General features: G+C 47.6%; 1 long non-coding RNA gene across 1 annotated transcript; it reads right to left on the reverse strand.

Moving 5' to 3' along the window:
- Positions 1-3,496: 3,496 nt before the first annotated feature.
- LOC138743665 (uncharacterized) lies at positions 3,497-13,947 on the reverse strand. Its single transcript, XR_011345000.1, has 2 exons — positions 13,814-13,947; positions 3,497-3,823 (listed from the first exon to the last, which is right to left on the reverse strand). It is a non-coding gene; the product is annotated as an uncharacterized lncRNA (long non-coding RNA).
- Between the last annotated feature and the right edge of the window lie 1,377 nt (positions 13,948-15,324).

Below are 15,324 nucleotides of genomic sequence, written 5' to 3' on the forward strand. Positions count from 1 at the left end.
CGACGTCCAGGTAAATGGACGTGTTATCAACTGTTTATTTGATAGTGGGAGTACAGAAAGCTTTTATCCACCCCAATACAGCTAGATGACTGTCCCTAAAAGTACGGCCCACCAATCACAGGATATCACTCACATCCATATCATACACGGCAGCCACCCTGGGGTCCTGCATAGTGACCCTGACTGTTAGAGGTGGAGTTTACAAACAGTTCAGACTGCTCATTATGCCACAGCTCTGTGCACCCTTTGCTACTGGGGGTGGATTTCCAGTGCCAACTTCAGAAAGTCACTCTGCACTTCCATGGGCCCTTTCCTCCCCCTCACCGTCTGCAATAAACAGTTCACAGATGACCCCTTGCAGGTGACATGTGGTCTCTCAACCCTTAAGGTCGATTTCACCCCCCCCCCCCCCCCGCTGTTCGCCAACCTCACCCCCTATTGCAAGCCGGTGGACACCAGGAGTAGACGGTACTGTGCGGCTGACAGGCCATTCATTAAGGCAGAGGTTCAGCGTTTATTGAGCGAGGGCATCATCGAGGCCAGTAATAGCCCTTGAAGGCCCAGGTAGTCATGGTAAAGAATGGGGTAAAAAGAATAGGATGGTCACAGACCATCAACCAGTATATGCAGCTTGACGCTTAACCCCCTTCCCCATATATCACAATATCGGGTATTCTCTATGATTGACCTGAAGTTGGTGCATCACCAGCTCCCAATCCACCCAGAGGACTGCCAGAAAACAGCATTCGAAGTAGATGGCCCCCTCTACCACTTCCTCCGGTTCCTTTCGGTATCACAAATGGGGTCTCCGTCTTCCAGTGGGAGATTGACTGCATGGTGGACCACTACGATCTACAGGCCACCTTCCCATATCTAGGTAACATTATTATCTGCGACCATGACCTGCAGGACCAGGATGCAAATCCCCACAAATTCCTCCAGGCAGCTAAATGTATGAACCTTACTTATAACGAGGATAAATGTGTGTTTGGACAGCATGACTAGTTATACTTCGCTGAGTGGTTGAGGACAGCATTATTGGCCTCTTCACCCTGTTTGGGTATCCCTGCTATATCCATAGTGACCGGGGATCCTCTTTTATGAGTGACGAGTGCTGGCCAGAGACATTGCCACAAACAGGAGCACCAGTTACATCCCCCGAGGCAATGGGCAGGTGGAAAGGGAGAATGCCACTATCTGGAAGGGCACCCTCCCATCCCTGTGGTCTAGAGGCCTTCCAGTCTCCCACTGGCAAGATGTCCTCCCAGAGGCACTCCATTCAATCAGACCACTCCACACAAAATAATGTTTTCCTTCCAGGAAGTCCACTTCAGGCACCACACTGCCAGCCTGGCAGATGTCCCCAGGGCTGGTCCTACTCCAGAAGCACGTGAGGAGCCTCAAGTCTGACCCACTGATCTAAAGGGTCTACCTCCTCCACGCCAACCCCCCCAATGCGGCACAAGGACATGGTCTCTGTTACAGATCTGCACCCTCAGGAGTTCCTGAGTCTATAACTGATCACCCCGCATCCCCCTCACCTATCGTTACCCACGAAGCACCAGGGCCATGGCGTGTTACCCCAGCCCCAGCGGATGGCATGCCAGACTCGTCGTTCCGCATCCACCAAGCCAACACTGACGACTGCTTACAGGTGTTCCAAACTGTCCAGGACTGAACAGCTGGACGATGGTCGCAGCGGCAGACCAGACCATCTGAAAGACATATTTTATAATAACATCTAATTCACTTCACCCACCGGACTCTTTCTAAAACAAGGGGCGAATGCGGTAAACCATTGTATGTATGTTTACCTGCCTGGACATCCTCCCACAGACTGCTGAATAAAGGTGACTTTCCCACAATCCTCCTCCCCAGTTCAGGACAGTCAACCAGCATGGACCTGCCTCCATCCTATTGCTATCCATCCTATTGCTAATTAAAGCCTAACTTCCAGTCTTTTGGAGTTATGGAGCATTACTGTTGTCTTGACTCAGCTTTTGTTGATTGGTTGTGGAGCCTACAGGCACTTCCACAAGATCTCCACTCCTGTTGTTTATAGCAGCGCCCTTTTGATTCAAGATTCCTTCATTGCCATGAAATTAAAAACAGTGCAATATTACACAGAATTTGCCTCAGTCTGCTGTAAGGCAGAAAGGTTCGCCATCAACAGAAATTGCCTCTTAAAGTCAGAGGAAGAGAAGCAAAAAAGGGAGTCGTTTCCCCCCCCCCCACCCCCCACCCCAGAGTCACTGAGTGTCTGTAGATTCGCCTCCAGCGCTGCCACAGTCTCCGCAGCCACACAGAGTCTGGTCCAAATGATCAGCAGCCCGAGCTCCAGATCTGAACCTCCGACACGATCAGGATCCCTTCAGCGCCCTCAGCACTCCCTCGCATCCCAGTTTCATACCTGGTACCCCCATCAGCCAGTCTTAAGCCAGTCTCCAGCACAATGTGAATCCCCCGATCATGGTTACCAACAGCCTGTGGAGGTTCTTTCGCTTTAGAGCCCCTCACTGGTCACTATCCCATGGATCGTCTCCTCCACCTCTCCTTCTCAAACAGGGGGCATTCTCCCTGTTTTCTGTTGTCCTAAATCAATCTGCTGCTCCCCTGGCATCTGCAACTCCTCGTGGTTGCTGCCGATCATAGGTGCCACCATTTTGGGTGCAGGGCTCTGTGCCTTGGCTCAAATAAAATGAAGCCATCAGCTTCATGAACAGGCTGTTTCAAGCCTGAATGGTGTTAACGGCAGTCAGACGGGGCGACTGGACCCCACAAGAGCACTGTGTCCCTGCTCCCCCCAAGTCTCCACCAGTGGTAGCACTGCCATTTTCTCCAAGAATTTTCTCAACAAAGGAATCTTGCCCGGAACAGTTTGAATGGATTCTTCACTACTCTGATCCTCACTGTAATTATGCTCAGCTGGTGTTATTCAACTTCACACACACACACACACACACACACACACACACACACACACACACACACACACACACACACACACACACACACACACACACACACACACACACACACACACACACACACATCACTCGGCTAGCAGGTGGCCAAGAGACACAGCACCTGGCCTAATGACATCAGACCATCAGGTGGGCCCAGAGGGCCCATTGTATCAAGCTGAGGTCCCCGACCGTGTGCTCTCTATCTCTCTCCCCGGGATCATTACTGCAAGCAGCTAGCAGCCAACTAGATGTTTATGTGAGTGGAATAAAGCTGTGTTGCCCCAAACAGCATTGTGCCTGTGTTTTCCTTTGGTGCAGCGTGCCACAACACACACACACCCCCGAAGCGATAAAAGTTTTGGGAAACCCTTTTCTTCTAAGTATCATTATGCAGGGAAATGCAAAAATGTCAACCAAAGCCAGCTCCCTAAGAATGACTTTGAAGTTTCCAGGAAATATGAGATTAACCATAAGAGAATTGTTTGATGTGATCATGAACTACTTGGTTAATTGGCATGATTTGAACTGGAAACGATCAGAAGTGCAATTTATTTTGGATTAAATCGCTCTTAGCAACATTGAAATTGAAAACCATAGAAATCTTCTTTCTACCCAATAAAAATATAAGAGCCTCACACTTTGTCTTCTTCTTGAAGCTGCCCCATAAATACAGTCTTCGTTTCAAGTGAATCAAAATAATTGCATTGTACTCGGCCTTCTACTTTCCTGCAATTAACTTGGATTGCCTTGTTGGAATAATGAAGATAGATGTTTGCGCGACTGGGCCGCTGAGGACCAACTGGTAGTTGCTTTTCTTTCAGAAGTATCATTTTCAATATCTTCATTGCAGTGATAGTCTGAGATTGTTAATGACAGATGTTAGGTCACCTATCAGGCAGGCAATAGCTGCTTCATGCATGTTAAACACTAACAATCAATGAGGACAGTCATAAATAACGAAAAACACAATTAATGTTGAATCCCCTTTAATTTCCAGATAAGATGAATTTTTAACTGACTGATGTCACAATTAATATTCAATTATCATTCCTACAAGAGATCTTAGAGCAATCATCTTTGAATAATTATTTGCCTCGTATAATTAAATGGTTAATTATCTAGAATTGGTGTCAATTATCCTCAAATTGTCTCATACCAGGGTAAAACGTTCTTGTAGTCATCAATGTTAACATAAGATTAGAACTAAGTGACTTATGTTTCATTAAATTGAAATTATCAAGGGGGAACATATGGTTAATCAATAAATATTACAACCATTTAATGTACTGATATGATTGACTTGAGCTGATCATTATTTTCTGACTAATTCTGTTCAGTAAGAAGTAGAGTAGGCAATGATAGTTGGTGACTAATGTTTCAAGTTATTTGAGAGTTCACTACGTGGAAATTGGAATCTACTCTGTGTCGCATTAAAATACTCAATTCAGTTGGAATTATCATTTGGCTGCCAGTGAACTTGCTGCTAGACTTGTTTCAGGACCTGTTGAAGTGCATTTGCTATCTTATTAGCTTGGGATTGCTGCTGGGTAAAGTTCCATGTTTGTTCTTCTCAAATTGTTGGGGGGTGGGAGGGGGGCAATTGGACCTTAGTGGCCTGCTATGGCTGTGGTATTAGTTTTAATTGTTATAGTTTAACAATCCAGCTTTTATTGGTTTGAGAAATCTACTCTTGCGCTATTTATTGCTACTGCCTTGCACGTAGCATCCTGTAGGACTGCTGTCACTAAAGGAGGCTAGATTGTTTTGGCTACTGATAGCTGGATTTGTTCAGCTGCCGACCGAATGGTCGCTGACAATTGGGATTGTCTGGCTGTTGACTTCTGGGATGTTTTGGCCATTGCTTGTTGTTGGATATTCTGAAGGAATGGAGTAGTTTTGTTTTGACATTTGATGTCTTAACTTGGTATATCTACAGTCTGGAGGTGCATGCGCTGCTGGAGTGGAAAGACAACTCACTCTTCGATTCTTTTGGTTTCTAGCTGAACTGAAAGTATTGCTGCCTGGCAATGGTTTCTGATAACCACTGACTCTCATTGAATTGCTGTTGATTTGCAATCGACTCGCTGCTGGATTACTTTGAATGCCACATCATGGCAGGTTCACTGGTGAAATAGAGTTGCTGAAGGTGGATATCTCAAGAGTTTGGAATGGCTCTTGATGAGCTTTAGATGTGCCGGTAAGCTGGAACTGATGCTCACTGGTAATGCCTTTCTGAATTGTGCTTTATATTTGTTTGATTGGCTTCATTAGTGACTTGCACTGATAGCTGGCTCCTCTCTGAGCCACCTTGTTCTGATGGTGATCTGGAAAGCAACTGATATTTTGTTAAATTTTTTTATAGCTTCTGATTATAGTTGCACGTTCTCCAGGATTTGAATTATTACTGATTAGTAGTGGACTCTCTGTTGGCAGGTTCTTTTCTATTATACCTTGTTCTGTTTCATCGGCAGTGTAACTGGGTGACAATCTATTTCTGAAGGTTCCTGACCGGCAATTCATTTCCTGCTGGAAGGTCAACGCTGCTGACAGTAAATGAGGTTCTTCTTGGACTGGTTTCACTCCTGGCTGATGTTATTTCATCCTGCAGTGAAATTTCACTCCCTCGTGATGAATTGCCTTCTCTTGTAGCAGTTTCGTGACCAGACGATGTTGCTTCTTCCTTTGGAGTAGATTTGTAGGCAGCTGCCAGTAGTTTTGGATAGTTGGCAACTGGCCTTTCAAGTTCTTTTCAATCCCAATTGTTATTTTCTTTTGTTTGACTCATTCGTAAGCTGATGAGATTCCTGCCCCCTGCTGTAATATACTTTGGACTCCAATGTGCACTGTTTGACACATGGCATTGCGCTATTCTGACATATTTACTGGTTGGTGATTCTGTTCCTTTTGTATCAAAATTATTCTTGGGTGATACCGGCTGCTGGATTATGACTCGTGACTTGGTGGAGTGGAATTGTTACTGTCTGACAGAGGATAATTTACTGGCCTGTAGGAGCTAGTGGCTATTAAAACATGTCCTGATGGATGACTTGCATTGGAGCTGTTGTCTATTGTTTCATCTTCTTCTGGATTAGCGGGTTCCAGAAGACTTATTGAGTTACAGCTACTGACCATTATTTCACTTTCTGCTACACTGGAATAGTTGCTGATTTCCAAATGGTGTTTTGTTCGGCCAAAACCTCCGCTAGTTGGGACTTGGCTATTTTCTATTGGGCTGTAATTGTATAGCATGAAATTGTCGGTTTGGCTGCTATGAGAAGTGAATGTCTTGTAATGTTCCGTCTGGATAAACTTTCTGTTAAACATCTTTGGTTTTCTAGGTACCTTCTGGATTTTGTCGATTAAACCTGGAGGAACTGTTAAAGACTCATAATTGATGAGTTGTGGTGTTAAGGCATCTTCCGCTTGAGTAACGGTAACTAGAGATCTTGCGTCATTGGTGTTGACGTTAAAATTATATTTTGTTGAATCTGTGCCTTTCCAGGTTGAAATTCTATCCTCTTTTCGATTCTCTAAGAGGTTGATTGATGATAAATTTGGGTCTGGTGGGTAATCTTCATTAACTGATGGAATAGCGGTTACATAATTAGGGAATTTTCTTGGTATCTGTAGCAGAAGCACCATTCTCTTGTGTAACGACATTCTTGCTGGCCACTATATGTTGTTGTTTGATATTGTGCTTTGTCACATTATGCTCTGAAGCTCCTTCAAGGTAATTTGATGCTGTAGCTGCATTAATTGAATTAATTTCTTTATGGTTGAAATTTTGTCCAGGGGAACTACAGCCATCTGTTAAAACAGCACTGTGGCTAGATTTTAATTCAACGTCACTGACAAAATTCTAATTTGCTGTCAAACTGGAATTATCACTGTCTGTCAAATCTGAATGATCTGTTTGGGATTGTGCCATAAAGCTGATGCCTCCCATTGGATCCTTTCTTCTTGGAAACCCAGCTATGGAGGCTGATTATTTAAATTCTTTTATTCTGTGCTCACTGCTCTCCACACTTTCCAATTCTGTTGAAGTAGCAATGTCTGCGTCTGATATTTGGGGAGGCATTAACAAGTTGTTTATGATGAGGCTTTGATGTCCACTTTGACCACTTTCATCATTAGCTGGGCTTTCAAGGTCTGGTGCACTGGAGGTCGTGCAGTCTGCCAGTTTGCTTTTGCTCTCTGGTGAAAGCTCACCCTCCATTACTTTGGTTCTGTGCTGTTCATGCTCCATGTGTAAAATGGTGTCGAATATATTTTTATTTAGAAGCTGGTATTGCTATAAGCTGACCTCACACTATCTGCTGTATTTGTAAAGCTGCAATGACCATTGACTGATGCTTAATTGTTGTTTGGATTGGGTCACCATCAATTAATCTTAGATGGCTGGATGCGAAGATTGTTCTTCTTTGGGAGATATGAAATTATCCCTGATTCCCTTGCCAATTCCAAATGTTGATCGAGCTGCTGTTGGATTGTCACCAATTGCTGGTCAGTATTTAATTGTTATTGGTGTAACTGATTTACCCAAGAACCCACCTTGAGTTAAAAACATTTGATTTTCCTTGGGAACTGAATGTATTGACGTGTGGTGTGCAGCCCACTGGTCTGACAGTAACAAATTGAGGGTGGGCCTTTCAGCACAGCTAAACTTCAAATTACCATATTATATAACCATATAACCATATATGTCCCGCATCGGACTTGTCAGCCACAAACGAGCCTGCAGCTGACGTGGACTTTTACCCCCTCCATAAATCTTCGTCCGCGAAGCCAAGCCAAAGAAAAGAACCATATACAGCACAGAACAGGCCAGTTTGGCCCTACTAGTCCATGCCTGAACAAATCCCCACCCTCCTAGTCCCGTTGACCAGCACCTGGTCCATACCCCTCCAATCCTCTCCCCTCCATGTCATTTGGTGCTGAAAATGTCACTGACTAACAAAAGATTAATTCTGAGACTCCCCAGTCCTTGTGAAAGTGGGAATATCACTGCCCAATGAGGAAATGGGAGTATCTCTGATTAATCCTTAATTACTTGTTAGATGATGACTGCTTTGATTAAAGTTAATTTGATTGTGAATGTGTTTGCTGTTGGATGAAAGGGAATGTTAATCTCCAAATTGGATCTCTTACTAGATGAAGTCATGGCTCAATGTGTTATTGGATTCGAATAGCAACCGACTGATAATTGTTTTGGGTTTATGTTCCTTCTTGGCGTTGCAATAGATGTGATATAATGTTGGCCACTTCTTATTCTCTGTCCATTTACCATTACTTGTCATAACTATTTCTCAGCGATAGTTATGAGCAACAACATGTGATTGAAAGGGTTAATGTGGCTGCACAGACTCATAATGTAAATGAGGGAAAAAAAACAGACATTGTTCCTCCAATTTGCAGGTGTGGGATAATACACAAGGCCATGGACAGGTGTGGGAGTGTGACACAGAACTAAAATGGATGGCTACTGGTGCAGACAGAGCAAAGGTGCTCAACCAAGCGATCTCCCAGTCTCTCCGATGCAGAGAAGACCATAAAGGGAGCACTGGATGCAGTAAATCAATCCTGTGGTTATACACATGAAGTGTTGCTTCACTTAAAAGGTCTGTTTGGGGCCCCGGACCGTGGTGATGGAGGAGGTGTGGGGATGTGTGGCACCTGTGGCCACAGGTGAAGGTGCCAGGGGGCAATTGGTGGGGAGGAATGAGGGCACAAGGGAGTCATGGAGGGAGTGGCCCCTACAGATGGCCGAGAGGGGAAGATGTGTCGGGTAGTGGGATCCTGTAGTAAATACTAGAAATTCTGGAGGATAATGTGTTGGATAGGGAGGCTGGTGGGGTGGTAGATAAGGATGTGGCAGAGGCTGGTGGCAAGGTAGGTGAGGATGAGGGGGATTCTATGTTTGTCACATCTGGGGTCGGGGGGCCAGGGCAGATGAATGGGAAATGGAGGAGATGTGGGTGATAGTGGTGGAGGGAAAGCCACGTTTGTGGAAGGAGGTGGATATTTTAAGTAATCTGGGCTGGAAAACCACATCATGGGAACAGATGCAGCAGAGACAGAGAAATTGAAAGAAGGGGATGGAATCCTTGCAGGGAACTGGGTGTGAGGGCGTGTGAGAGTTAGTGGGTTTGTTATATGTCGGTGGAAACCTTGTCTCCTGAGATGGAGTGCTATCCAGGAAGGGGAGAGCATTGTCAGAGATGGGCCAGGTGAGTTTGAGATTGGGGTGGAAGTTGGCCGCGAAGTGGATTAAGTGAACGAAGGACACAAGCTGATTGCCCTGTCTGGTCTCTATACCTGTTTTGGGGAGATTTTTAATTTATCTCATTACTTTCTGCAGTCATCATACTTAGAAACATTAGGGCCTTATCACCCACTGATTTACCTCACTTTCTTTTGTTTATCTTGGAATATTTATTTTGTGGCGGTACGCCATTAGGCAGGCAAACCGGCCCCACATGTCACGCACGCAGCGGGGCAGCCGGCCAAACTGGTGCCATCAGAGGTTTCTTCCCAACCTCTGCACCAGGCTTCGAAGCCCGTACTCTGCAGCCCATGTGACACCCTGATGGCGTCAGGGCCCACGGTGTGGTTCTCAGCCAGGTCCGGGCTGGGAGCATAACACCAGCCAGGCCGACCTCAATATATCAGTTTTGCTCACTGAACTCAACCCATTTGGTTGTGGAGTTATTCAATAAGCAGAGTAGACGTCGCTACATTGGTGACCCCAACAGATTCAAATGCCTTTGAACCTGATATGAACGACTCTTCGATCACTGCTATAGCCATCAAGCTTCCTGGCTTCTGGGTTCAGGAACCTGAGACCTGGTTCAGCCACACAGAGGCTCAGTTTCACCTCCGCCAGATTTAATCAGATATGACCAAGTTTTATAATGTGGTCGCCACCCTGGACCAGGCCATTGCCAAACGAGTGCTGCACTTCATTCAGCACCCTCCCGCAGAAGATGAGTATGGGACCATCAAGTGGGTGCTCACCGGCTCTCTCAGTCTCTCCAGGTGCCAACGTGCCACTCAGTTGCTTCGCCTTGGGAGACAGAACTCTAATCGCATTGATGGATGAGATGCTCGCGCTCATGGGCGATCACACTGACTGCCCACTCTTCGAGCGCATCTTCCTCAACCATATGCCCGAAGACATCTGGCTGTTACTGTCCCAGGAGAGCTTTGACGACCCCAGGAAGGTCGCTTAAAAAGCTCAGGAGCTCTGGCTTGAATGATTCCCAGAGGGCTCAGCAGTCCAACTGGTTACGAGCCCCAGGCATGACCACGCCAAACCTTTCTCTAGCACTGCGGAGGAACACTTGGCCCCTGCAGGGGCCTCAAAGAGCATAGCCAGAAGCAAGCCATCCACTTCAGGCCTCTGCTTCTTCCACCAGCACTGGGGAGCCAAGGCTCAGAAGTGCTGCCAGCCCTGCTTGTTCCAGGGAAACAAGCAGGCCAGCCATTGTTAATGGCTGCGGCAGCTAGCCAAGAACACAACCTTCTCTACCTGCAAGATGCAATCAACGGCCGACACTGCCTCGTCGACACCGGGGCCCAGATCAGTGTCATCCCGGCCACAGCCATCGAGTCCTGGATCCAACCATGGGGACCTTCACAATTCAACAGAAATCCGAATGTATGGTAACAAGACTGTCAACTTCCAGCTCGGCCAGCGAAAGTTCTCATGGAGGTTCACCATTTCGTCCCTCCAAACCTCCATCCTGGGTGTCGACTTCCTCCTTGCCCATGGGCTCCTGGTCGACCCCCGAGGTAGGCAACTTGTCAATGCCCGTACCTTCCAATCTGTTCACCTCAATGCCTCCCGCACACACAGAGCAGCCGCAGATGTCCACAGTCAGCGCACCCAAGGACGAGTTGCAGCGCACCCAAGGACGAGTTGCAGCGCACCCAAGGACGAGTTGCAGCGCACCCAAGGACGAGTTCCTGTCCCTCCTCAAGCCACAGTTTTCCACTGCCTCACCACGCCATGGGGTGTTTCATTATATCCCCACCCAAGGCCCGTCTGTCCATCCCAAGGCATGCCAGCTCCCACCAGGTAAGCTCCAGATGGCAAAAGAGGATTTCTTGGATCTGCAGGAGCTGTGGATCATTCAACGCTCCAACTGTCCTTGGGCCTCACCGCTCCAGTTGGTCCTGGCACTCCTGCAGAGATTATAGATGTCTTAATGATGCGACAGTACCTGACCGCCACCCGATCCCTCACATTCAGGACTTTACGGCCAACCTTCATGGTGTGAGGGTGTTCTCCAAGGTTGACCTGGTGCACAGGTATCAAATCCCAGTGCACCCTGAGGACATCACCAAAATGACCATCATCAACCCCCTTCGGCTTGTTCGAATTTCTACGAATGCCTTTCAGGCTCAAGAACGCCTCCCAGACCTTCCAGCGCCTCATGGATACAATAGGCTGGGATTTGAAATTTGTATTCATTTATCTGGATGATATTCTTGTCGCCAGCAGAGACTGGGCACAATACAAGTCCCGACTGGCCGACTTCGGCCTAACGATCAACCCGGCCAAATGCCAGTTCGGGAAAGAGTCCATGCAGTTCCTGGGCCATACCATCACAGCTGAAGGAGCTACACCAGCTGCTACGAAGATCGCCACAATCAGGGAGTTCCCGTGCCTGGACAACCTCAAGGGGCTACAAGAGTTCGCGGATATGGTCAACTTCTATAACCAATTTATTCCAGGTGCTGCGTGCATCATGCTCTTCACACTCATCGCGGCCAATGACAAGACAAGACAAGACGCTCGCCTGGAGTCCAGAGGCCAGCAGGGCGTTCGAAGCCATGAAAGGTGCCCTTGCAAAGGCTATCCTGCTCGTCCACCCACACACTGACCTTCATACGGAGCTCTCCGTCAATGCCTCTGGTACTGCCATCGGTGCTGTCCTGGAGCAGCAGGTGGAAACCACTGGTATTCTTCAGCCGACTTTTCGTCCACTAGAGCACAAGTATAGTGCTTTCGACTGTGAGTTGCTGGGCATGTACCTTGCTGTGTGTCATTTTCGCTATTTATTAGAAGGGAGGCCTTTCACCATTTTTTACTGACCACAAACCCCTCACTCAGGCACTTGCTATGGCTAGAGATCCCTGGCTTGCCCACCAACAGCATCATCTGTCCTTTGTGTCGGAGTTCACCACCAACATTCGGCACAAGGTGGGGAAAGACAACGTGGTCACCGATGCACTCTCCCGACCAGCCATTTGCTAGCTGACACCCAGCTTAAACTATGACCAGCTTGTCCGGGACCAGAAGTCCGATGAAGAGGCACAGACCTTCAGGACTGCCATCATGGGACTGCAGTTCCAGGACCTCCCGACTCCTCTCGATAACGATACCATCCTGTGCGACATCTCCACGGGCACCCTGCAACCAATGGTTCCCCAGCAGTGGCACAGGCAAATCTTCCACCACCTTTCCCATGACCTTTCCCACCCTTCCATCAGGTCCATGGTTTGTATGGTGGCAAAACGCTTCATCTGGCATGGGCTTCGAAAGCAGATTGCAGACTGAGCCAGGACCTGCTCCCATTGGCAACTTTCCAAGGTACATAAGCACACCAGAGTGCCCATGCAGGATTTCAAACCAGTCCAAGAATGGTTCAGCCACATACACGTGGACATTGTCAGCCCCTTACCCGTTTCCCGAGGTAACCATTACCTTTTCATGGTAGTAGACCACACCACTCGCTGGCCTAAGGCGATTCCGATGCCAGATGCCTCGAGCAATTTTGACCAGTTGGGTTGCCCGTTTCGGCAACCCGACCCAACTCACCAGCAACTGAGGTGCACAGTTCACCTCCGCACTCTGGGCACAGCTCTCCAACAGGCCGGGAATCGAGCTGCATCACACAACAGCCTATCACCCACAGACCAATGGACTGGTCGAGCGATTGCACCGGCACCTTAAGTCAGCACTTATGGCCTGCCTCACCGGTCCTGACTGGGTGGATGAGCTGCCTTGGATACTCCTGGGCATCCGCTCAAAACCCAAAGAAGACCTACAGGTGTCATCGGCGGAGCTGGTCTACGGTGCACCGCTAGCCCTGCCCGGTGAGTTTATCAATGCACCTCACAGCCCTCAACAGTCACCGCACAGTTTACTTGGCCGCCTCCAGGCCCAGTTGGACTCCTTCACACCCCCACCACCGCCCAGACGTGGCACACAGGCCTCCTATGTCCCCAGCGAGCTGTATTCTGCAGAATATGTTTTATCAGGCAAGGCCTGTCCACAGCACCCCTTCAAAGACTGTACGAAGGGCCGTACAGAGTCATCCAGCGTTCAGAATCCACCTTCACATTGGATATCAGTGGTAAGAGGGAACTGTTTACTGTGGACAGATTAAAGCCAGCACGCCTCGACCCCAATGAGCCAGTGGGCACGACTCTGTCCAAGAAGCGAGGCTGCCTGACAAAGAGGAACATTGGCGCCGGTTCTGGGGGGGGCTGTGTGGCGGCACGCGAACCAACCCCACATGTCACGCACGTGGCAGGGCAGCCAGCCAAAATGGTGCTGTGGGGGGTTTCTTCCCAACCTCTGTACCAGGCTTAGAAGCCCGTGCTCTGTGGCCTACTTGATGCCCTGGCGATATCCGGGCTGGGAGCATAAGCCAGCCAGGCAGACTTCAATAAATCAATTTTGCTCACTGAACTCAACCCGTTTGGTTGCAGAGTAGACGCTGCTACACCTTCCCCTTTGATCTTCACTTATTAAAGCTCTGAATGTAATCACTGGGCAAATAACAAATGCTACAGGGGACCAGTTGTCTCTAAATCATCCACATTTTGTGAGTTCCTACCATATATTACAGGGATGGCGATTGCTGTAATTTTTTTCCCCCCTTGCTAGAATTGCCCCTCTTCTATCTCAAGTCAACCACCTTCTGGGGAATCTACAGGAGCTCGGCAGTTACATGTAACTGTCCATCCACAATCTGCATTTTTCCAATGGCTGCTTTGATGTCACAAAACGGCCTCAGCACATCACAATGGGATTCACATGTCCTTGTGTTTCACCAGTTTCACTAACTGCCTGAAGAGCTGCTGTATATTTGTTCTTGTCCAGAGACCAAGGATAGAAAGTAGATGCTGTAAACTAGGAAAGAATAACATGGAAAGAAAAAAAAATCCTAAAACCAGAATCTTGAGCAAAAAATGAGACAATGGAGGAACACATCTGGTTAGGCAGCATCCGTGGAGAGTTCACGTATTGGGTTGAACCCCTTCGTACAGCTTGGGTTTGTAAATTTAGGAGAAAGGTGTGTGTTCCAATGCCAAATATTTTGCATTTAAATTCAGACATGCAGCATAGAAACAGACCCTTCCAGCTCACGCCATCCAAATACTCCGTTTAATCTACATTTTTGGAGGGCGAGAGGAAACCAGAACATCTGGACAAAACGCATGCAGACACGGGGAGAATGTACAAACTCCTTACAGACAGCGCCAGATTCGAACCCCAAAGGTTCTGTAATCGCATTGCGCTAACCGCTTCACTAATTGTGCCACCCAAGAATTCCAGAGTCTCAATTTTTGGCAACACTCAAGTAATAAATTGGAGCTAGATGCAAGACAAAAGTGGTGTTGAACCTTATCTCCTCTGTCCACCACTCACACTGCAGTTCAACAAGAGCAATGGTGATCCTGGCAAGTTGACAGACAATTCAGCAGACAGGCGGGCCATTCAGATGTCAGATTTATTTCAGAATATATACATGGCATCACTTACAGCCCTGACATTCTTTTCTGCAAGTCAGGCAGAATTATCATTCTGTGGTATTGTCAGCAAGTTTGTAGATGGTGTTATTGTCGTACCGAGATACACGGTTGTAGGTGTAAAGTGAGTAGAGCAGGGGCTAAGAACACAGCCCTGTGGTGCTCCAGTACTGGTGGAGATTGTGGAGGAAGTGTTCTTAGCAATCCTCACTGATTGTGGTCTGGAGGTGAGGAAATCCAGGATCCAATTACACAGTGGGGTGTTGAGTCCCAGCTCTTGGAGTTTGCTGATCAGTTTTGAGGGGATGATGGTGTTAAATGCCGAACTGTAGTCAATAAAGAGCGTCCTGATGTATGCATCTTTGCTGTCCAGGTGTTCCAGGGGTTTGAGAGCCAGTGAGATGGCATCTGCCGTAGACCCATTGCTACGATAGGTGAACTGGAATGTATCCACATCACCGCTCAGACGGTAAACTTCATCACCAGCCTTTCAAAACACTTCACTGTTGATTTAAGTGCTACTGGTTGATAGTAAAACTGGTTGATAGTAAAATTGGTTCCACCTCTATCTGCTCACAGGGAGGTCGCGTGACCT

The sequence above is a fragment of the Narcine bancroftii genome, chromosome 9, assembly GCF_036971445.1.
Source record: "Narcine bancroftii isolate sNarBan1 chromosome 9, sNarBan1.hap1, whole genome shotgun sequence".
NCBI lineage: Eukaryota > Metazoa > Chordata > Chondrichthyes > Torpediniformes > Narcinidae > Narcine > Narcine bancroftii.